Source organism: Hemicordylus capensis, chromosome 1 (genome assembly GCF_027244095.1).
Source record: "Hemicordylus capensis ecotype Gifberg chromosome 1, rHemCap1.1.pri, whole genome shotgun sequence".
In the NCBI taxonomy this organism is placed as follows: domain Eukaryota; kingdom Metazoa; phylum Chordata; class Lepidosauria; order Squamata; family Cordylidae; genus Hemicordylus; species Hemicordylus capensis.
The window spans coordinates 241153233-241178595 of record NC_069657.1 but is presented as its reverse complement, the minus strand read 5'-3'; the positions used below and the strand labels follow the sequence as shown (position 1 = coordinate 241178595).

At 44.5% G+C, this 25363-nt stretch overlaps 1 long non-coding RNA gene across 1 annotated transcript; it reads right to left on the bottom strand.

The window, feature by feature from the left end:
- Positions 1 to 4893: 4893 nt before the first annotated feature.
- Positions 4894 to 25363, bottom strand: LOC128339537 (uncharacterized). Its single transcript, XR_008313078.1, has 4 exons — positions 25256 to 25363; positions 24473 to 24593; positions 22050 to 22118; positions 4894 to 6977 (listed from the first exon to the last, which is right to left on the bottom strand). It is a non-coding gene; the product is annotated as an uncharacterized LOC128339537 (long non-coding RNA).

The window sequence follows — 25363 nt, the reverse complement described above, 5'->3', positions numbered from 1 at the left end:
GGGGAAGGGGACGGCAGGGAGTTCTCCTGCCACCCTCTTGCAATGGGAAGGGATTTAGCAAGAGTAAAGGTTTTGAGTAAACTCCATGCATTCTGGAGCGAAGTGACTCTCCTGATTTTCCTTTTCAGCTTTCTTTTCACCATACTCCTCATTTTGGAGGAGTTTCCTCTTCTGAAATGCAAAGTCTCTGTGTTAGACTTCCTTGCTGATTTTCTCCATGCATGTATGCTGAATTTGATCGCACTATATCCTCTTTGATAGAGGAGAAACTTGAGTGGTGGATTCATCCCATGTGAGTGCCACAGCTTGGCTCACATTCCTGAGGAGAGTCAGTTTGACTGCTGGTCTTGAATACAAGATTCAGACTGCTTAGGATTTGCGAACAGGGGCCGGGGCTTGGCAAGCAGATAACAAGAGTTTAGTGGGATCCTCTGTGGGGAGGCACACAAGTAGTGTCCCTTCATCACAGGAGAGACATCTAGTGCAAGAATAAGGAGAGTACTACCCAACTTCTGTAATTTACTTGGAGGACAGCAGTAAAAACCATTAATTAGCTGTACCCATTACTTAGCTTCAAGCCACATGTACTCTAAATAGCCAATAAAACTAATTATGAAGATAGAATGCCAGCAGGGGAGGGGCTGCTTCCCAGTGTATTGCACAGAGTCATATATTATGAAGATCGCATGTATGACTATCTGCCTGAGGGGCAGAAGTCGTGGGTGTGTGCTCAGTGCAAAGAGCTCTTGGCTCTCAGGGAACACGTTTGTTCCCTTGAAGCCAAGGTGGCTGACCTGGGGAAACACAGGGAGGCAGAGAGGTGTGTGGATGAGACCCTCAGGGATGTGGTAGAGGCATCCCACTTCCAGGCTGATGGCACTTCTGCTGTCATGGAGGATGAGGGTCTCAGGGAAGGAGGACATCAGTCTGAGGAGGGAAACACTCTCTTAGCAGGGGCCCCTTCCTTGTGTGATGCGCCCATTTCCTCTCACACAGAGGATACTACTCCACCTGGTGGGGGACTCCTAGTAGTGGATGATTCAATCATTAGGGATATAGAGAGCTGGGTCTGTGACCCGCATGTAGACCACACTGCTACTTGCCTGCCTGGTGTTAAGGTTGAGGAGGTCATGCTGCATCTAGGTAGGCTGTTAGGCAGTGCTGGGGAGGAGTCAGCTGTTGTGGTGCACATTGGCACCAACCATGTTGGGAAATGCAGCCGGGAGTTCCTGGAAGCCAAATTTAGGCTACAAGGTAGCACACTGAAGTCCAGGACCCCCAGGGTAGTATTCTCTGAAGTGCTACCTGTTCCACACGCAGGGACAGAGAGACAGGCGGAGCTGAGGGGTCTCAATGAGTGGATGAGATGGTGGTTCTGGGAGGAGGGGTTTAGATTATTTAGGCACTGGGATACATTTGGGGGGAAGCAAAGCCTGTACAGAAGGGTTGAGCTCCACTTAAACCAAGATGGAACCAGACTGCTGGTGCTTAAAATCAAGAAGGTCAGAGAGCAGCTTTTAAAATAATGCCTGGGGGATTGCCGGGAGGGACTGGGTGGTATCTTCTTTGGCCAGGAAAATCCCCTAAAGTATGAGGGTGAACATGTTTCAGATAAATCTTCAACTGTCCACACATAGACTGGATAAGTTAATATTCAGTTAATGACAGAGAGGCCAAATTTCTAAATGTGCTAAATGACCGTGCCTTAGAACAGTTAGTTGTGGAACCAACCAGAGAGTTGGTGATTTTGGAGTGGTGCCCAGGACATGGTGCAAGATGTCAGAGTTGCAGAACCACTAGGTAGCCGTGACCATAGTGTGATCCAATTCAGCATATATGCAAGTGGAAAATTGTCAAGGAAGTCCAACACAGATGCATTGGATTTCAGAAGAGGAAACTTCTCAAAAATGAAGGGACTGGTAAGAAGGAAGGGAAAGTTGAAAGGGAAAGACAGGAGGGTCAAATCACTCCAGAAAGCATGGGACCTATTTAAAACCACAGTACTAGAAGCACAGTTGGAATGTATACCAAAAAGGAGGAAAGGTACCACCAAGTTCAGGAGGATGCCAGAGTGGCTAACAAGCAGAGTCAGGGAAGCTATAAAAGAGAATTCTTCCTTCAGAAAATGGAAGTCCTGCCCAAATGAAGATAACAGGAAGGAACATAAACTCTGGCAAAAGAAATGCAAGGACACAATAAGGGGTGTAAAGAGAGGTTTTTTGAGCATATACAGTAGCTAGAAGTGTCAAGGAGAATAACAAAAACGTATTTAAATAAATCAGAAGTAGAAAACCTGCCAGGGTGGTGGTTGGCCCCTTAGTTGATGAGGTGTGAAAGGGATTATTAAGGAGGATACAGAGATTGCAGAGAAGTTGAATGAGTTCTTTGCATCTGTCTTCACGGCAGAAGATACTGACTATATACCCTCTCTAGAATTGAGCTTTTCAGATTTAGTGGCTGAAGAACTGGGCCAATTTGAGGTAACAGAGGAAGATGTTCTAAACTTGAAAAGCTAAAAATTAACAAATTGCCAGGGCCAGATGGCATCCACCCAAGAGTTCTGAAGGAACTCAAATCTGAAATTGCCGATCTCCTAACAAAATATATAACTTGTCCCTAGAGTCAGGCTCGGTACCAGAGGACTGGAAAGTAGCCAATATAACTCCAATTTTCAAGAAGGGATCCGGGGGGAACTGGGAAATTACAGGCTGTTCAGCTTAACTTTGGTGACAGGTAAATTGATAGAAAGGATACTAGGACACAATTGTTAAACATATAGAAGAAAAGGCCTTGCTGAAAGAGAACCAGCATGGCTTCTGCAAGGGAAAGTCGTGCCTCACTAACGTTTTGGAGTTCTTTGAGAATGTCAACAGGCATGTGGATAAAAGTGATCCAGTTGACATAGTACACTTGGACTTCCAAAAAACCTTTGATAAAGTTCCCCAACAAAGGCTCTTGAGTAAACTTAGCAGTCATGGAATAAGAGGACAGGTTCATGTGTGGATTGGTAACTGGTTGAAGGACAGGAAACAGAGAGTAGGAATAAATGGAGAGTTTTCACAATGGAGGTAGGTAGGAAGTGGGGTCCCCCAGGGATAGGTACTGGGACCAGTGCTCTTTAACTTGTTCATAAACGATCTAGAAGTTGGGGTGACCAGCGAAGTGGCCAAATTTGCAGATGACACTAAAGAAATTAGGGTAGTGAAATCCACAATGGATTGTGAGGAACTCCAAAAAGATCTCTCCAAACTGGGTGAGTGGATGACAAAATCACAAATGCGGTTCAATGTAACCAAGTGTAAAGTGATGCATATTGGAGCAAAAAACACCAATTTCACATATACACTGATGGGATCTGAGCTGCCAGTGACTGACCAGGAGAGAGATCTTGAGGTCGTGGTGGATGGTTCATTGAAAGTGTCAACTCAGTGCGCAGGAGCTGTGAAAAAGGCTAATTCCATGCTAGGAATAATTAGGAAGGAGGTCGAAAATAAAAAATGCTAATATTATAATGCCCTTGTATAAATCTATGGTGTGGCCACATCTGAAGTATTGCGTGCAGCTTTGGTCATCGTATCTTAAGAAGGATATTGTAGAACTGGAAAAGGCGCAGAAGAAGGCAACCAAAATGATCAGGGTCCTGCAGCACCTTCCTTATGAGGCTAGGCTACAGCATCTGGGGCTCTTTACCTTGGAAAAGCGGAGACATGATTGAGGTTATAGAATTCTGCATGAAGTGGATAGAGATAATTTTTTCTCCCTCTCTCACAATGCTAGAACCAGGGGTCACCGCATGAAACTGAAGGTCGGGAAATTTAGGAGCGACAAGAGGAAGCACTTTTTCACGCAGCACACAATTAATCTGTGGGATTCTTTGCCATGGGATGTGGTGATGGCCACCAGCTTGGATAGCTTTAAAAGGGGCCTGGACAGATTCATGGTGGACAGGTCTATCAATGGCTACTAGGCTGGTGGCTATGGGCCATCTCCAACCTCAGAGGCACTATGCCTCTCAATACCAGTTTCAGGGGAGCAACAGCAGGAGAGAGGGCATGCACATACCTCTTGCTTGTGGGCTCCCAAGAAGCATCTGATGGGCCACTATGTGAAACATGATGCTAGACTAGATGGACCTTATGCCTGATCCAGCAGGGCTGTTCTTACTTTTTTAGGCAAGCAAAGGGTTAAAGGGAGCAAGAGGCAACTCCTTGAGCAGCTGGGAAGGCTGTGGAATAGCAATAGCAATTCCCACACACGTTCCCCCCCCGCCTCCCGACAGAGAGGAGACTTGGTTTTTCCGTCTTGCCTGCATCAGCGTTGCCAGGAGATCTGGTGAGTGTAAAGGGTATGCAGGGAGAGCAATGCAAGGGGGGTGTCGTGGGGCTAGGATGTGCCCAGGAGGTGAGCTCCGGAGTAGAGCGGAGTAGTGGAATAGCAGCTATTTGCCCCGCCCCCTTGCATCTGACATCCGACACAGGAGGCATGGATTGGGGCATGTGCGCTGGCCCAACGGGGGGGAAACCGGGGGGGGGGGGGCTGGCTGTACTATTCCTCCCAGCCACCTGTAAGCTCACTATGCCACTGCCTGGGCTGGCTGTTTCTTTTTCTTCCCCTCACAGGAGTGTTTTGACCTCCACAGCTGTTTAGCAATTTCCTGAAGCCCCAGTAAAGTTTCTTGACCCTGAATCTGGCCCATGACCAGTTCTAAATTCCTTATAATCTGCACTGCCCCTTCTAGGGTTAGGTTGCCTTCCATCTGCAGCTTCTGAGATAAGTCTTTATCCAAAATGCCCACAACTAATTTATCTGTAATAGATTTATTTATTTATTTATTTATTTATTTATTTATTTATATTTATATGTCGCCCTACTCCCAAAGGACTCAGGGCGGCTTACAACAATAACATATAACACAATTATATAAATACATCTTACATAATATCATAACCCCAATCCCATACAGTCAGGCCTGTAGCCTGAGCATGCGCAGAGTTGGGTGCCTAGAGTACTGGACTCCTGGGAGATTCCCGCAATACACTGTGTTCATCGCACGCTGCATTGTGGGATATCCAGAGGCAAGGATGAATTGTCCCAGTTTCTGGAGATCTGTGCTGCTCCAAGCAATGTGAATTGTGTGGGAGTACGATCAGCACTCCCACCACCAAGGATCATAGGCGGGGGGGGAGGGGAGGGGAGTACCACACAGCCTTCTCCCCCACCCACCCACATGATCGTGTGCATAGCCTTATTATCGTCTTCTTGCTCATGCCATCTGCATTTTGTTCGGTTTTGCCCATGACAAATCCTAGTTCGTGAGATGTCTCTTGTCCACACAAGTAGAAAATGACATTTTCCAGTCAGATTAGTCAGCCCACCATGAGAGGTTGTGGTGGCTTCATCCAGAATTAGAGATTCTCTTGAGGGTGGGCGTCATGGTTAGTGTGACCAGCTTTGTTGGCCAGAATATTGATCCCTCTCCCCCTCCATACATTAACTGAATGGATGGTTGGAATGTGAAAAGAGGTATTTCCTGTGGCTAAAAGCAGTCTCAGCTGGACCTGCAAGACCTAATTCTATGTTCTGCAGCTATCTAAGGTTTAGCACTGACAAAATGATTTATGCAGTCATGCTGCAGCATAGCCACTTGGAAATGCTTGTGATCACCACTTCAGTACTCCTGCAAGCAACAAATACCAAGCGATTCTTCCATTTTTAACATTCTTCTTTTAAATTACGATGTTAACATTGCATACTATTTGTAAATGTTGAAGAGTCACGGTAGAACTTTTGATTTTGAAAAATATTTAATAATTAATGCACCAGTTCAATAAGTATAATCTATTAACTGACATTGGTCATATGCTATTCTGCCCAATAGTTTTATGTTCTGATTGGTTGTTTGCTATTACATGAATGAGTTAATTTTAATCAAATCTAATTTAAAATTTGATCTCATCACGGGCAAATTTCTCATTTTTTTTAAAAAGGAAGCCTAGACAAGGAAAAAGTACAGTTTTGTTTTTAAAAGCATCTTATAGTTTAATGTGGAATTTAAGCTTTCCTTTCACATCACATCAGAAGGATGGCATTCCTTCTTCTTGACCTCTGCGTTAAAGGCACTATGTGCAAAGACATATATTTCTTAGGCTTTTAGTCATGGTATTTATGCCAAATTGGCATCATTGATGCCAAATTGGCATCATTTATACCAAATTGGCATCAAAAATGATGGGTGGAATGACAGAGAACATTTGGTTCTATGTGCTAGCCTTTCCCCTCTCTCTTTATGTTTGTTCCCTTCCATCCCATCTTCCCTCCTCTATCTCTTTCTTTGTACCTTGAGAAGTCCCCTCCTCCTCCTTCTCCACACTAGTTTTTTCTGGCCCTCTGCATCTTCGTTCTTCTTTCTTTCCTTCCATTCCATCTTTCCCAACACTTCTTCCTTCTCAGGATTCATTTTGGCTGTTGGTGACAAGTGTTGCTTTTGTGTGTCATGCTTGTTTTTGTTTTTCCCCATTGTGGGCAGCTGCATTTTCAACTGTGGTCTGGAGCAGGGATTCTCAATGTTGGGCCCCCAGATGTTCTTGGACGTCAACTCCCATAAACCCCAACCAAAGGCCACTGGGGCTGGGGATTATGGGAGCTGACGTCCAACAACATCTGGGGACCCAACTTGAGAACCCCTAGTCTGGAGTATTATGATGCAGTTTTCTAGATGGTCAGCAGATGTCATTGGTTCACATTAGCACTGGGAAAAGGAAAGGAGCTGGAAACTTGAAACACAAAATAGTAGAACTTTGCTGGCTATTTGCCTTTCCAGAGGCCTGGTTCTCCAATAAAAACAATGGCATTTTAATTCTGAAGTGACTGTTTTTCTTTAGGGTGAATGTAGCATATGCCAGGTCTGAATTTTCTAAACCTTTAAAAATCCTAGAAGTTGAAGGGAAGTATGAATTTTTGGAGTTTGAGCAACCAACCTACAACACACAATTGAAAATTATATACGTTAGATTAGTCCATTAAATTTTGCATGCACCAATTAACCAGTATATTCACCATTAAAAATTAATGCGCTGGGTTCCGTCCCACTGTTACTCTCTCCCTCCAGAAAGCTGGTTAGTGCTATTGCAATTATTTATTTTACATTTTTTTACATCTTATATCCCGCTCTTCCTCCAAGGAGCCCAGAGCGGTGTACTACATACTTGAGTTTCTCCTCACAACAATCCTGTGAAGTAGGTTAGGCTGAGAGAGAAGTGACTGGCCCAGAGTCGCCCAGCTAGTATCATGGCTAAATGGGAATTTGAACTCAGGTCTCCCCGGTCCTAGTCCAGCACTCTAGCCACTACACCATGCTGGCTCCCACTACATCATGCTGGCTCCAATTAGCCCCACACTGGGGCTGTGTGTGAGCAGTGTCAGCTGCTGCATGTGGGCACCAGTGTTCCCTCTAATGGGGATTCCCAGATGTTGTTGACTACAACTCCCATAATCCCCAAGCAAAGGCTATTGCAGCTGGGGATTCTGGGAGTTGTAGTCAACAACCTCTGGGAATCCCTGTTAGAGAGAACACTGGTGGGTACATTGTTACAATAAGGAAAGGAGTATGTGGTATCTTTTTACATATTTTTAAAGCTATTTAAGGATGGTAATTTCTCACCACAAATTATTGCAGCTCAAATAATATCCTGTCTGGAGGTGCATACAGAATGTTTATTTATATACTGAGATTGATATAGTTCTTTTTATCCCTAAAGCAGAGGGCAGTTAACAACACTCCTCAATCTCATTAATTTTCCTCAAGTCATGTTACTATTCTTCCTATGTTGCAGATGGGAACTCAGATGGGGAGCTACATATGCTCATGATCACCAAATGAGTCCAACCCTGACATGACATTTGAACCCAGGTCTCCCAGCCAGGACCATCCTAACTATGAAGAAACATGAAGCAACTGCTTGATGCAGCAAATTATAAAGCAGGTGTCATTGCCTCTCTTCAGTCTCTATCCTGTATATCATCTGAAATGGGGGGGGGGGGAGATCTCCATCATTTTGACTTTATTCTTCCAATGTGAAAAAGTCTCTTAAAAGAAGTACTAGTACTCTGAGCTTCAGTTGGCCATGGCTCCAGTGCTCTTTCCCTTTCATAACTGGCTTGCATCTAAAGCAATTCCATTAGCACTGGGAGCCTTTCACAGCCACTCTCCAGTTTCAGATAGATTTTCCCTGGCTTTATCTGGAGATGCCAGATAAAGAAGAATAGTAGAAAATAATGACCAACAATACTCTGACTCAATATAAGGTAGGGATGTGCGAACAGGTTCGATTTCGATATTGGACTGAAACACACACACACACGGCTTGGTTCAATATCGAGCCAAAACCCCACCCCCCGCCTGTTTTAGGGTAAAAACAGAAATATAAGTCACCGTGGCCGCTCCAGGGGGGCTTCTCCAAGGCCGGAGGGTGTCTCCAGAGGTTCCCCCGACAGCCTCTGTTAATGGCCAGATCACCTGGTTCGGGCAGTCTTCGGCCTGTTCCAGGCCTATCCTCCATTGCGGTGGCCATTTTGGAGGCTGCTGCACATGCCCAATGGCCTCTGCATGGCTAGGTCCATTTTAAAAATCACGAATTCCCCAAACCAAACCAATGGGGTTCGAGGTACACAAAACTGAACATGCCCGGTCCGGTTCGAGTCTGGTCCAGACTACAACCAAACTGGGCAACCCAGTTTTATGGACACCCCTATTATAAGGCAGCTTCAGGGGTTCAAATTTGGCCAGCTTCCAGCATTCCAAATTTGGAAATGGTGCTTGAGTGTGAGGTTTCTCACTTTATAAGGCAATTAATTTATATTTGTACACCACCCCAACCTTCTGTCTCTGGGCAGTTTATAGCAATATTAAACAAATAAGAGCTGAAAACAATTTAAACCCACAGGTCTAGTTAAAAAGCTTGGGTGAATAAATATGTCCTTAAATGCTTCTTTAAAAATTGTCAGAGATGGGGAGGCTCTTATTTCAGCAGGGAGCGCATTCCAGAGTTTGGGGGCAACAACAGAGAAGGCCTGTCCCTGTGTAGCCACCATTCGAGCTATTGGCATGCAACTGCAGACAAACGTCTCCAGATGATTTCAATGGGCGATGGGGCTCATAGTACTTTCACAACTAGTATAATGGTTAGAATGTATATGTCACTTTATTTTGTGTGTGTGTGTGTGTGTGTGTGTGTATTTGTATGTTTAAGTTTATGTTTATTGATTGATAGTATAAGTCACCACATTCATACATATATTTTGATAGGCCGATAGTTAAAACTGATTTGAGGAGAGAATCCTTGGCACTTGAGTGAGCATAAGTATAAATGCTTATCTTGGTGCAGAGCTTGGGCTACCGCTGTACATTCATAAAAATAGCTAACTATACATTTGAAATTACCTATAATTTCTGAGCCATTCACCCTACAAATTCAGAACACTTAACTGCTTAGGAGGATAGGATTGGAGGTGTGATAACCAAATACATGTCCAATAAGTAAGAAGAATGTTGCATGTTAGCTATTGTGCAGAGAAAGAATTGTAGTTCATGGCAGTGGCGGTAAAAAGGGATGCTGTTTAAGCATCATCAGGTTTTACGAGCAGTGCTTTCAGGGTCTCTGCATGCAATCTGACTTTTGCCTCTCATGATCAAACTAGTGATGAACGAATGTAGTACCACTAGGTGGCAGAATTGGCAAGTGAAATTCCAGAATATTAATTGTTTGGGGAACAAAGTAATAGGCAATTACAGGATAGTCCTAGTGTATTTTGAAGTTTATAAAAGAGAAAGTATCCATCTCTTTTTTAATAGGAATTTCCTTTCCCTTATTATGGGAAATGATCAGGCGGCTTCGGAAAAATGAAATTGAATGTAAAGAAACTAGAGCTGGGAATGTTGCTTGCCCTTTGACATCAGACTCCAGTTATGCTCATACAGCATAAGTCAGTAGTTCCCAACCTGGGAGCCACCAGATGTTGCTGAACTAGAACTCCCACCATTCCCAGCCACAATTGTACCTGTGGCTGATGGGAGTTGTAGTTCAGTGACATCTGGAGGCCTCCAGGTTGGGAACTACTGGCATAGGTAACATCAGGTGTGTGAAGATATAACAACTGGCCCAGTCTAGCAAATAACACATATGTAGTGTCTAATGGTAATTTTAACAAAGGTCAATAAAATACAGTTACTGTTGCTTCAAAATATTTCCTGCAGCACCTGTTGCTAATTCCGGTGGTATATTGAATGCAAAATTTGGTGAGGGCTTTTTTGTTTTTGTTTTGTGGTGTGTTTTGATGCTGATTCTCAATTTCCTTGGAAATTTGAATAGTTTATATAAGTGGGATAAAGGATCTTCTTGCATTATACATGCTTACTATAGACAGCTGGTTATTTAATTGTTTATTTACTGCAGTGCATTGCTATATTACCAAGTCAAGTTTACAACAAAATGAAACTAGATTAAACTGAACAATGTGGTGTAATTCCTCCCAAGCTCCATATGGAGGTGTTCAGGAGAAACTACATCCCCCAGGCACTCCTACGGTTCCCAGCCACTCTGCACAAGTACCCGGCTTTCCCTTTGTCACTCCCCGCCTACCCCCAGACACTAACAAGAATCACCACAGCTGCCCAGCTTTCCCTGTGCCAGGGCTGGGTAGCATTAAAGGGGCCCGTGATGGACTGCTTCCTTGTGGTGGGGGCCGGGAATTCTAGATGTGCATAGTCCTATCCTAGGCTACATCCTAATCTTTTCTGGGAATCAGAAAGAACCAGGGCTCTGATCATTCCACAAAACTGGCCATTGTTTTATTGTGAATATGATTACATGACAAATGCTCTTGCTCCTGCCTGCATTTAAATCTTGATGGAATGAGTTTGCACTAATGTGTTCAATATGAGAACATGGTGGCTGACATCCTGACTAACCAACCAAGGGCACAGCAAGAGCTGCATCCTCCCAGCAAAAGGCTGCATCCTCCCAGCAAAAATTCAGCCAAAGGCTTTTACCACTACCTCAGCATGTGCACCGGGGTGTGTGTGTATGTGTGTAGTGATTTCTCTTTGCTCTCTGCATTCAATAAATATGTCTTTAAGGGCTGTGCAACCCGCAGGGACATATTCTTAGATGTCATAGAGCACTTCCAGAAGTAGAAAAGATCAGCAAAAATTGCTCCCACACCCATTGAGGAAGTGGGAAAGCCTACAGCTGCATTAAGAGTAGCCTCTCACTACATCCTCGTTTGATTAGTCAGCTTAGAAGCTGGTAATTTGCAATTTATTTTGTTACTGGATGGATGAAAACTCCAACTGCCATAACCATTTTCTTTTTAAAAGGTGGCATATTTGCAAAGTGAAAATAACTCTTTCTGTTGTTGTTCTGCCCCTTTAGGCCTACCTATCGGGAATACTGCATTCACCCCTATGTCCGAAATAGTAGACTGGGAATGCAGATAGCATCTATATTTGAAATGCCAGCACCAGTGTAAACCTTTCCCATTTGATATGCCTTGGGTACTCTGCCCAGTCAAGAGACCTTGCAGTACTATCATATCTCTTGCTATACCAGCTGCCTCATGTTTTGATTTTGATTGATTAAGTGCCTTAAAGTCAAGCTGCCAGTGGTGTTGCAGTGGGTAGGGGTCACCATGAGTCACTCACCCTCCATGGTCAGCTCAGGGTAGCTGAACAGGTGGAGGTTGGCCTCGGTCTGAGGCTGAGAAGGTCCAGGAACAGGGAAATAGAATGACTTACTCTTGTCCTCCTCAAGTCTCAGACTGGGGGGGTGGGGGTGTCACACTTCCAAGGGGGTTTGAGGGGGATGGTGAGAATGATCTGGCTAGGCTAGTAGCAGCCGATGCAACCACTTCCTCCTCTCCTGCCACAAAAAGATCTTCTTCCCTAACAGGGCAGGACCTCCCCGCTAGTTCTACTTCAGTCATCACTAGCGGGTGCGCTGTGGGACAACCCTCCTCCCAAAAGGAGAGCCTGCATGCAATGGGGATGACTCAGGGTGTAGGTCCCTTTTGCCGTCACCCATGACCAGCATCACCACCACCACCCAATTGCCAATCTGCTCCTGGCTCTGTTTGCACTCTCCCGGACATCTTGGGTCTTTTTTTTAATTCAAGCCATAACTCTTGTTTTTGTGTGGGGCGGGGTGGTGGTAAAATAAGCACCTTTAAGGTGGATGTTTTATAAAGGGTATGAGGTGGCTATTTTAAAAAGGGTATGAGGCTACACACAGTGCTTTCTATAGTACTGTAGTGCAGACACAGAAGCTAGAAAAATTAAATCCCCCCAAATAAAGAAGCAGGCTTGGGGGGGGCTTTTTTTGGAGGGGAGTGAGCAACAATGGGGTAATTGGAAGAGAAAGGGGATTACTGTGGCCTCTCCTAGCTCACTCCTCCTTTCCTTCATTTGTAGGACCCCCTAGTACCTAAAATCTCTTCCTCAAAGTAGACCCTATTTAAATATGAACCCTAACCTGACCAGGGGAGGGGTGGGGTGGGAGGGGCTTGCCTTCTGCTGTCTTCTGCTGGAGACTGGCCAGGTGGGCTGAGAAGTCACCGGGACTCAACAGATGGGGGTAGAGTGGGCAGGCGGGCATCCACCCACCCAAATAAATAAATAAATAAACTTGGGGGGAAATACCCCCCCAAAATCAGCAGTGAAACAGGCATAGAAAGCCTGGGAGGCTGGGTACCAGAACACACCACCCTCCAAAGCAAAAAATAAAATTAAAAATTAAAAAGTGCAATTCAAGCACTGAACAGCAGCAAAGGTGCAGTTTGCAGCTGCAAAAGAAAAGTGGAGGAAACAGCACAAGACCCCAGTTATTAAAGCTACTGGAGACTGGCTACAAGCAAGAAGAAGAAGAAAATGCACAGAAGAAAACATTCAAAGCAGCACCCAGTTAAAGCCACTGGGCCAGGCAGGCACCACCACCAGGCTGCTCTCTGTGGCTGCTGCATTCTCTCTGACTGATCCTTCTTCCTCCTGGGCATTTTCTGGACTACGAGATTTTCAACAGTTAAAGCATTGCAAAGTATGACGGAATAGTTTAAAACTGAGAGTAAAGGGTTGTTCAATGCTTCATTGCAGGCTGGTGGCCATTCATATTTTCTGTACACTGCAACTGTTTTCAAAGTGTCCATATTATCCTTTAAATGCATTTAACTGTCCCTCCTCCTCCTCCATTTGGGCCAATGGAGTTGCGAGGAGGGTGTGACATAACAACATTTCTTTTTTAAAAAGAAATTCTCAGCTGCCTTGCACAAATCTGCCAGCAGGGGGAAGTGCTGTTCCAAAACAAAAATCAACTTTGTCTTGCATCATTCCAGCTTTGTGCAAGCAAAACCCAGGGGAAATTTTATTTCTTTAAAAAAGAGGGGGAGTGGGGTGCATGAGGAGATCCTGTGGAGTGACAAAACAAGGGAACTGCTTATTGGTGGGGAAGCGAAAGGGAATCCTGTGGTGAGCCAGGAAGGGAAACTGGAAGGGAAACTATTTTGCCTCCAGCAAAATAAATAAATAGGAGTGGGGAGGCAAGCGCTCCTCTAGTGAGGGCTGTGGGATTGCACAAAAGTAAACAATTCAGTCAAATGGACTTCCTCTTCAGTAAAAGTGCACAAGAAAGGGTTGGATTCAGAAATCTGCTCAGCTGCACTAGTATGAGTCTGGCCAAAGTAGCAAATTAAAAGGGGACTGCACAAAAGAACCCCGGTGGAAAAATAATAATAAAACACTCTGATCTCCTCTCTCCCCATCCATGTGGTTGGGCAGTAGCATAAGTGAAATTTGGAAGAACATCTCCCCAACACAAATCTCCTGGAGATAAGAGAGGACCCAGCGCCAGCCCTCTGAGAAGCCGATCATTTGGGAAGGGGAGAGCTGGGCAGAGGGCCGGGGAAGAGAGAGGGGCGAGCCAGGGCAAGCTTCTGCCTATGAGGGACTCCTTGCCAGAAAAGAAAAGTGGCTCCATAGAAAACAACAAATCGTCACACTGATTTTAAGCATCCAGACAAAACTACATTACAACGCACAAAGTACGGGTCAAGCCTCCTAAAATGGAAAAATACAGCTATTTTCCTGCAACACATTTGCAACATTATAGAGCTAAATTGCAGCAATAAAATCTGAAACAAGGCATCTGATATGTGAACGGCACCCTGCTGACAGCATAGGGACTGTGGTGTCACAACACAGGAAGTACAGAAGCACACTTCGCAGATAGGTTGTAGGGGTTAATTTGGAAAACGTTTCTTCTTCAAGAGAGGCACACTATAAGGCTCCAGTCCCAGTCCCCTTAAATACATTTTGAAACTCTCTCCTTTGGCCTCCTCCCTCCCTCCCCCCAGCCAATGGGGACACAGTTGCCCATGAATACATTTGATCTGTATAACAAGGCAACCAAAAAGCATGCAAGCCAATCAGAAGCCAGTGCCAGAAAACCAATCAGCAATGGAAAAACAGGCCTCCAAAATGGGAGTCGAAACCCTTGAAACATTGCAAGTCAAAACAAGGCTGTTTTGTTTCAAGCTTGAAACAGGCTCTATATTTGAAGGGTGTTTTGTTTCAGGTTCAAAACACTTGAAACGTTTTGCACATCCCTAATAAGATTTATTTGTGTGTATGAGGGAAGCAGCTATACAACAGGTTGCCAGTGGTGTGTATGGGGGGGGGAGAGATTTGCATAGGATGTCACCAATTGAGAGACTTCAAGGAAGTCCTTGAGGCTATTCACACGGTTTGCAAAAATCAGGCTAAGGGAACCTAGCCCAATTTTTACAGCCCATGAGAACCACCAGGCTCAGCTGCGAGCCCAGTGGTTCCTAAGCGGGTCACCCGCTTCTGTAGCTTGGTGCTTAAAGCGAGCACTTCGCAAACCCGGTTTTAGCAATTGTGAGTTGCCACGGCACCGCTCCGCAGCTACTCACAAGTAGACCTCCCAGAGCGTACTCGCACTGCGCATGCTGGAGCTTCCGGAGGCTGATCGGCCCCCGCTCCCCCCAGCACCCGCCAGCTCTGTGATGGAGCCAGCAGTTGTGTGAGCGGCTGCTTCGGCCGCCCAGAGCAGACTGTCTGCTCTTGTGCAGGGAGAGCAGGCTAAGCCCCCTCTCCCCGCTCACCCTCCCCAGGCGGGTCTCTGTGATCGTGAGACTCACCTCCTTGTCTCCCAACCTAGCCTACCTCATGTGGTTGCTGCATAAGGATAAAAGTGGGAGGCATCAAGTATGCTACCCTCAGCTGTTTGCAGGAAGGTAGGCTAAAAATTATATAAACACATATCATTCTGATGGCAGCCTGAACAGGGCAAATGAGAGAAGGGAGTAGTTTATGGGGGCCCCCAACCATTTAGGGCTTTACTAATTAGATTCTGCCACTTAGGGCAGAACCTTGAGATGTGTCCAGAAAAAGACTGGGCACCAGTATAGTCACTGGATAGAAGAGACTTCTGCAGGGGTGGGCAGTTCAGAAAGTGAGATGAAGCAGTCATCTCAAGTGGCATCTTTTACCAAGATGCCCACCCCCCCGATTGACCTGCCTCCTCTGCCACTCCCCATCCACCACCATTGGAGCAGCATTTTGCCAAGTGATGGCACCGTTACTGCTTTTATAAAATGAGAATATAGATTGTAGTTCCAGATTGTCAATATATTTATATTTTGGATTAATATTAATATAGATAAAGTCATAGAGTATATATCTGGGGTGTGAGGTTTTTTTTGGGGGGGGGGCTCTTTTTGTTCACTGGTTACTGCTCTGCAAACAGCTGCCCATAAACGGTGCTCTCTTGCTTCCTCCTGCTACTTAAAAGTATCCTCCTACTAAGGCCCTCACAAGGCTAGCACTGAAAAGAAGGAAGAGAAAGGAGAAATGATGTACAAAAGACATTCTACAGGGCATCCCCTGGAGGCTTTACAGACAGGGCTTCTACCCTGAATCTCCTTTGGGAGAAAGAGTGTGCATTCACACACCAACCAAACGTACCCCAAACTCCCAACGAGATCCTTGGACCCACTCCACACACAAGCCGGGCTTTGTCTTGCGAATTCTAGCTTATCTCGAGGTATTTCCGTTTTTTTTAAATGCTGGTTTTAAGCTAGTTTTTCTGAAAACTCCAAAGCAAATAGGGAGAGGCACTGACATAGAATCATTAGCATGATAAGAGGGATACTGTCTTTGAAATGCAGATGTAGCTCTTTAGTAATCTCTCCCCCATCCCAGTTGGCTAGAAGGAAAACACAGAGGCATGCCATGTGAACTTGTAAAAACAAAACCCGAGCAGAGGGGAGGGGCTGCTTCCCTCAATGCCGCAAGTGTGATTCAAGGTGGCTTCGCTCAACATTTACCCCGCAGCATGAAGCCACATACAAATAACTCCCTGGAGTTTTTCCAAATCATAATCGAATGCAGCTTTGCTATACTTAGGCCGTGGGTGGGGGCACATAGGAACATAGGAAGCTACCATATACTGAGTCAAACCATTAGTCCATCTAGCTCAGTATTGTCTATACAGACTGGCAGTGGCTTCTCCAAGGTTGCAGGCAGGAATCTCTCTCAGCCCTATCTTGGAGATGCCAGGAATGGAACATGGAACCTAGATGCTCATCCCAGAGTGGCTCCATCCCCTGAGGGGAATATCTTACGGTGCTCACACATGTAGTCTCTCTTTCTTATGCAACCAGGGTGGACCCTGCTTAGCAAAGGGGACAAGTCATGCTTGCTACTACAAGACCAGCTCTCCTCTCATATGCTGTTCATATGAGGGAACCATTTACAGTGACGTCAGGGTAGCAACAGAAGGTGTCATTCATAAAGCCAATGTCACTATTCTGCTTTGCTCCTGACAATTCACAGTTATTGTGCATTTTATTTATTTATTTATTTGACATATTTATATCGCACCCAAAACTTGCATCTCTGGGTGTCACGCCCTCGATCTCAGATAGCGAGGAGGAAGGGGAAGCTGACAGACTTTCAGCCAATGCAGGGGTGCCTGAGGGGCAGAGCCCAGCTGTCAGTTCCCAAGGGACGGCTGAGGAAGCTCCGGCTGATGTTTCAGAGCAGGCACAGCAGTCAGAGCAGGCACAGCAGTCTGAGGCAGCAGAGACAGCAACGGACAGACTAGAAGATGAGCTGTGCAGACAACCCCCACTGACTCCACAGCAACGGCGTGTCACAAGGCAGAGAGCACAGCTGGAAACTATCAGAAGGAGTAAATGCCTCTTGCAGAGGGCTGATAAGCCTTGAATCCCTGCCAGCTGAGAGTTATCAGCTTGGACTATAAAGCACATCAGCAGCTTTCTGTTAGCTGCTGGAAGACAACATTTGTCAACCCTTGTGTCGACAGCTTTCAGTCTGAGCCTGATATAAAGAACTATTCTGAACCACATTTCGTTTCTGCAGCCCAGTGTGTATTGTGGACTATCTTCCTGGACTTCCCTTCTGGGTGGCCAGATTGCTGACATTGGGTGGCTCACAATAAAATACAAACAACAACAAAATAAGGCTAAAACCACAATAATTCAAAATTTAAAACAATGTTAACTATCAAAACAGTATAAAATTAAAAGTCTGGGTGAACAAATGCATCCTTTAAAAGTTAGCACTTTGGTACAGTGTTCAAAACGGCTTAATGTAAGGCACTTCCTGTCGCAGTAAAACCATCCATCTGAGAAATTTCCTATACTCTGTGGAAAGGACAGCACAATCGGTTGATGCTCTGTAGAGCATCCTCTGTAGTCAACGGTGCTTTCATCATTTCCTCTTTCATTTCCTTCCCTTCATTCTAGCCTAGTGAGGAAGGTGAATACTGCGCTTGCAGGTGGAGGTGGGTGTTTTCACATCTCTAAATGCATTACTACTGAAGTGGTGGTGGCAACAAAAAGGAGGCACACAAGGGGCCAAGGCAGCATTTGATGCCTGGTCTCAGGTGTGTCAAGAATTTGGGCTACCACTGTGCCACACGACTGGCTATTTGTCATCTTTGTCATACCACTGCGCTTCTAGCAGTCCATTCCCATTAGGAGACGGTGGGTCATCCCCATTAGGAGGCAGTGGGTCATTTTATTCTGCACCAGCTAAAGCTTTGGAATTGGATAATGATTAGGTAAATTGATGTGTTATATTTCTTGGAATATAATATGGGTTTGAACATCTATGTCTTGTAAGGTGGGGATGGGGAACCTATCTTGGTCACTGCCATAATAGCTCATTTCTAAGCTAATTGTAGACAGACATTTTGCTACAAATGAGGTCCCCTAGTTCCACTGAACTCCAGAACCTAGTTCTACTGAACTCCAGAACCATGTTCCACCGCTACACACAAACACACATTAAACATGCTCGCTTTGTCATTGTTCATACAAAACAGCTGCAATGCAGACTGGCTACTGGCTGCTGTTAATGACTGTTTCAATTCCTGTTTCTTTTCTAACAGCTTCCTTTAGACGAACAAGTCTCAAAATGATCAAACAGAAGGAATTCTGTGGCTTGCCAAGTAGTGTTTCTGGCAGAAGGGACTGACTTCTTATAGTATAATTCAGCCTTGTAAAATGTATCTCACGTTACCCATACAAATTTTCCGTTGCCTGGCAGCAAAGCTTTGCAAAAGAAGCCCAGCAGACATTTGATTGGGCACCATGGGGTTTTGAAGAAAGCACCACAGTTATTTCTGCACTAGTATGAGAGTATTGGGTCTACGTTTGGACCAGTACTTCATTGTTTTTTGTTTGATTGTTTGATTTGTTTTCATTTGTTTTTATTCATGTGAACTACCTCTATAAAAACAAAATAAATAACCCATTAAAACAATTGTGTGTTTCAGTCTGCATTTGTCATTGATTCATTTCATTGCATAAATAAGTGGCTCTTCTTTCAGAAAACTGACTTAGGGGTGTAGCTGTAATTGAACGGGGGCTGTGGGATGTCCCTGGGCCCCTTGGGAGGGACCCCATCAGCTGGATGACAGCTTTCTTTTTGCTCTTCCCTTCCTGCTTCACCAAAGGAGGAGGAGGAGGGGGGAAGGAGCTAATTTTCACTTGTCCCAGGGCCCACTCCAACCTTGCTATACTCTGAACTGACAAGATGACTGGTACATTCAGCAGATTCAATGGTTACGTTTTTATGGGACTGTACCACTGGTGTGGGGGGGGGGGAACTAGGCAGAGTACTTCTGCTTGACATGCTTGTTTTTTCTGTGTGTAGAGAGTTATCTACATGAAAGAACATTCAGATGTGTGCTATTTCCTCAACTGTAAACTGCATTGGTATCATTCCAGAACATTCTAAGTCACTGGGTTCTAGTTCTGCATGTATAAATCCCTGCGAACTGGGTAGCGCGTCACCTTTCAAAGTGGTAATTCTCCTTATATTTAGCAGGGGGAGAGCAACTGGCCCTATTCAACCCCAGCAGTTTCCCTCCCTCCAGTGGCTGTTGCTGGGGATGTGCAAGATGGCTCTATTCGAACCATGGTTCAAATTGAACCGGCCTGGTTTGGCCAGTCTGAGTTTGAACTGGCTGCCAAGTCTGAACTGGCTGTCCGAACCAGTTTGGGGATATATTTGTAAAGGGACATTCCCTATGCTAAGGTGGGGGCAAGAGAAAGGGTACTTTGTAACTTATCCAAGGAGGCAGCAGGGGAGGTGGAGACATTGGTGGTGGCAGTGGCATAAAATATAAAGTCATGAACTGGCAAGTTTCCAGCCATTTTAAAAATAAGATGCTTTTAAACATTTCAGAATCGTTAAATTCAAATAATTTTAAATCCAATCCAATCAAGTCACCCCATTATAGCTAGCTAACCTTTTTTCTTGGTTCTCTCCCTGGTACTTTTTGTATAAAGGATCTCATATAGTAGGATTGGGCAAGACAGTAGGCTAGATTGACAGACAGCTTGCCTCAAAATAAGGCAGCTTCATAGAGGTTGGATTGGATGTTTGGATGTTCAAAGTTATGCAGCCAAGAGAAATGAGGTGCTAATGTCCAGTCTTAAGAACTCCAGTTGCAGGAAATAACAGAAGTAACTAAAGCTTAGAAGTGATGGAAAGGACTCTAATGGGCAGTTCAAGACACGTGCCAGCAAAGGAGTGACGAGCAGGTACTGTAGGTAAACTAGCTCAGAGATAAATACCTATCACCCCTCATTCTGTGGTGGAATGTGGCCTGGGCTACTGAAAAATGAATACCAAAAGTCATTAAGCACTGGTTAAATAATTACTGTACCACCACTAAATAAAACTTTGATGAGTGATCCGCAGATCCGTTCACTGTAAACTCAAGTAGAAACCTACTCATTGTATCTTTATTCCACCCACTGTACTTCACCTCCAGCTCAGTGACCCTCCAGTGACTGTTGCTGGTGTCTATCTTCTGTTTCTTTTGAGATTGTGAGCCCTTTGGGGACAGGGATCCATCTTATTAATTATAAATTATCTGTGTATACCACATTGGAAGCTTTCATTGAAAAGCAGTATATAAATATTTGTTGTTGTTGTTCATTACACAGTGAAGTTGTTGACCACACAGCGGCAGAATTCTGGACTGTACCACTTTAAACTACAGATGGGTGGAAGGGTCATATTTTTGAATGCTCCTCCACATAAAAGCTTCTTGAATATAGGGGAAGTTGCACATCAGGAAGTCGGGCCTTCCTTCCTCTTAATATGCTAGTTTATTCCATGAAAGACAATGTTTTGATTTGATTTGATATGAAATGAGAGAGCATTAAAAAATATTACCTACTTGCAATCTGAAGTGGTACAATCTATAATTCTACCACCTCTGTCAACCACCTCATTCTAAATGATGTGAAGATTAGCTCCTACTTCACTCATCAAATGATTTTTGAGGATTTTAAAGATACAGTATATGTAAGAGGTTGTTGATTTTTACCCACAATAGGTAAAACAGCAGAGCACTAAGGAATGAGCACACACTCCAGTTACAGAGTAGGTAGCAGAGGATGGTTTGGATATTGCAGCTATTTAGAGAAAACACATGGAGATCCTTGTATGACTAAACACTAAACATTTATTGGTTAAATACACTTAGATAGGAAAGACCTATATCTAATCTAAAGGACTACATCGTGGATAGGTAAGGAGAGAGAGAGAGAGAGATGTTTCCATCTGCTCTCTAGGAGGAAAGGAAGGATTGTGACTCAGCACAGGAAGTGCTGCAGAGTCAGTTCAGGGGTCATAGAGTAGGGACAGATAGGGAGACCCTGACTCACCGTCTCTACTCCCAATGCCCCTAGTGGTCATTAGGACAGTTGGTGCAAAAGGTCGATGCACTGGAAGTTCATCTCCAACAGTATAATCATTTCTACCTTACACCACGCAGGGCTGGATGGAGCTATGGGAGATGTCAACTGGACTCCTGTTCTCCCAGTAGCCTATTGCACATGCTGGGGAGAGAGGCCAAACAGAGCACTACTGAAGCCTTTGGGGATCATCAGCTCATGAGTGCTGTGCCCACATGGCTGTGGATTGTGTCCCCAAATGAATTAACAAGAAATTTCCTTATACTTTTAGCACAGATTGGCAGTATGCAAATAGATTGATTTCCTAATGGAGCCTGGGTAGCTAGGCTCAAATTATGTAACACGCCCTCAATATGAACTGCAAAATTACCCATGCACTTTCTGTATGCCTATATATTGATCTGTCTGTCTGCAACAATGGCACATTTCACCTTTCCTCAGCCAATTCACATGGCTGACACATTTTCTGTCTCTACATGCTGTTTATATATAATTCCATTTAAAGGAAATTGGTGCATCTGTTCTCTTTGGGGTAGTTTTGAGTTACTATTAGGAAAATATATATATTGTACCAAATATAGGAAACATGGATGTCTTGGGGTCAGTATGAGGTGGTATTATAGATGAACTGAGACTAACAACTGAAATATATATCTGCTCATTGGAAGGTTGGAACTGGCTGTGTTTCATTTGTGATACATCTGTTAAGTATGACCAAAGCACTAAGAAGAACTAAGAATCACCTGTTCACATCATCCTTGTGGTGCAGTAAGATGTGGGTTACATTATGTTGCTTGTGTTGCTCTTTGAATCTGCAAAGAAACAATATTTTACTGCCTTGTCATGAGCACAGCTCACAATAAAGCTCACAATCAGTGAATGTTTCTGCTCAGCAGGACTGTCCTTAGAGAGCCCTGGCAGGGTGTGAAAGCTCGGGCAAATCAGCTGGGGGGGGCGCCCTTCCAGTTGATTTTAATGGGGATTAAGAGAGCAGGGCCCAGGGTGGTCACCCTGTGTGCTGCCCTAAGGACAGCCCTGATGCTCATTTCACTACAATGGCGAAGCAATACTACTACTCCTATACTACTCCTATATGGATTCAAAGAATAACATGAGCATTGTAGGTGTAGCATATGTGATGAATGGGTTATGTGAATTGACCCAGTTCACAATAAAAGGTACACAATAATCTATATAAATTAAACTAGACTGCTTTCAGGGAGATAATGCCGCTACTCTGTAGATCAGCTTCTTGTGAAGATTTGGGGCATTTTCTAAAGCATACATGGACCATAAATCTTGCTGTGGAACCAATAATCCATTCCCCATGCTTTTTGTTGATCTGTCCCTAGACTTGGTATCTTCCATTAGTCCTGGAAATTGTGCAGCCTTCACCCCCACCCCCGCAATGGTTTGTTTGACTGAGTGTGCTTTAAACAAAACAGAACAAAACACTGAAGAGCAACTGCAGGAGATAGTCAAAATTGGGACTGCAGAGCACAGGAAGGGAAAATTTAACCCTTTGCAGGCAAGCTGTGGACCTGATGAAAATGCCCAATGAAGCTATATGTTCACAACTATTTGGCACCAATAGGAGCTTCTCTCAGAGATAAATAGCATCTTGAGGGGTATTGGTGTTGGGGGAGATTTCATCAGGACTGCAACATCAGGACTCTTCTTGCATACCATGGTCCCAATCAAAATTATCCCCCACCTTGCAGCTGCTATTTAGGTTATAAGAAAAACAGCTGCAAGACCAAACTATGAGCTGGGTCTCACAAACAGTGAGAACCGGTTTGGGGAGCTAAGCAGGGAGAGCGAGCTGGGGAGACTGAGGAGACCCCCAGAGCCGGGAGGCAGCTTTTCGCCTCCTCTCCAGGGGTCTACTCATGAGGAGCTGCACTGCAGTGACTCGCGATCAGAAAGCCCAGGTTAGCGGAGCGCTCGATCGGGAAGCCCAGGTTAGTGGAGCGCTCGCTCCGCTAACCCGGGCTTAGGGGAGGGCTACAAAAGCGGGTGACCCGCTTTGACTTAACAGGGCTTGGCTGCGAGCCTGGTGAATCTCACAATCGGTGGAAAGCTAAGCACCCTTACCTCACTTTCCACTGATCGTCAGAATAGCTCCATGAGTGCTCCCAGTTTGAGTGCTTCCAGTTATATCTAAATATTAAACAGCAGTTCAAGCTGCAGCTGGAATGCAATATAAATGATGATGCATCAACAGGTTTTCATGGGTTTAGTTGCTTTTGTTGCAACTGCCTCTAATAGTTGCCAGCTCCTGACCTGGTGAAAGCACCTGTCAGTTTGATACTCTAGCAAGAAACATTATGAAGGAGTCACAATTCCTGCCAATAATAATCACTGGACTCTTAATTGATCTACTTTGTTAATAGGTGACTATATAAACTTTTGTTTGAGGATAGGTTGGCGCTTTATTCATGTTCATTTGGACCTTATTAACCTTCCTGCTCCCTGCTTCTCTTTGGAAATGCATCTCCCTTGTAGAATCACAAACTTCAGCTATAGCCAGAATTCCAGGTGGCTGGATAGAAATGTTATTCAAATGAACCAAGAGGGGAGCCTGGGTCCATGTAATTTCCCCATCTGATTCAGGCAAAAATTAAATTTGGCAAGCTCTTAATATACCAAGAGGAGAGCCTCCTGGGCTGCATTATTATCTCAGAAATGCTAGTATACATCCAGTCAGTCCACTGACTTCAATGATATTACATCAATGCAGTTGATAATAGAACCTTCTCTGTTTGCTTTCAGTAATAATCCAACAGGAAGTAAAAATTGCTTAATGCAAAGCATGGAAAATTACATTTTTAAACAAGTCACATTATTTTTATTATGGAGAGGATATACTCTGGTTGGCAAGAAGAGTGACGATTTCTATAATAATTGTAATAAACAACAAGAACGACAAGCCTCATGGCACCCAAAGACTAACAAATTTATTTTGCAAAAAGAATTTGTGAACTACTGCCGACTTCATCAGATGGATTAAATGTTATTCTCATTTGTCAATTGGGTATTAGGCCAGGGGCAGGGGGAGGTAAACAGCGGGACCAAATGGCCCTGAAATGCAAGTAGTATAAGGCCCCCTCAGACATTATAAAATAACTCTAAATCAAGATGTGGAGGAGGGGATTGGAGCACACACCGGCTTAGACATCCTCCCAGCTGCTGATGTGGCCATGCCATCAACTCTTCTCACTTTTTGGAACTCTGGCTGGCCAGCATTCTAAGCCATGGGGAGGAACTTTCCCAAGTTCATCACTTGTCTGTGCAGAAAAGGCATGGAGGATTAGGGGGCAATACTAAGAAATGCACGCACACAGTAGGCAGGTGTTTTGCATCTGTTTCCCTCACAAACACAAAGTCACCTTATGTAGATTTAACTAAGAGTTTATTCAGAAACAACTCCTTTCCCCCCTTTTCCTCCCAGTTTCCTCCCAGTTTTAGGGCCAGATGCTCTCCCCAAGTCAAATAAAGAGAATCACCAATTTAAAAAGGTGCCTCTTTGTTCAGTTAGCAGGAGCCAGCGTGGTATAGTGGTTAGAGTGCTGGACTAGGACTGGGGAGACCTGAGTTCAAATCCCCATTCAGCCATGAGACTTGCTGGGTGACCCTGGGCCAGTCACTTCTCTCTCAGCCTAACCTACTTCACAGGGTTGTTGTGAGGAGAAACTTAAGTGTGTAGTAGTACACCACTCTGGGCTCCTTGGAGGAAGAACGGGACATAAAATGAAATAATAATAATAATAGTTATTATTATTATTATAAAGGTTGTCAATTCTTTATAATAATGATTGTTTGATCCCCCCCCCCGCACCCAATGCACAGCATTCATATAATAGGTGTCTTCAGTGGAATTCAGGCTTATCCCAGTCTGGCTGCTAATACAATATGAAGGTTTTGTATAGTTTCTCATGAAATGGCTAACCTGCAGGATTTGGATGTGGGACTGGTCAGCTACGAAACTGATTGGGTATCAGTGGGCAAGGAACAGTCTCCGGGGCCTCGTTCCTTGAATGACTGCCTGTGTTCCTCC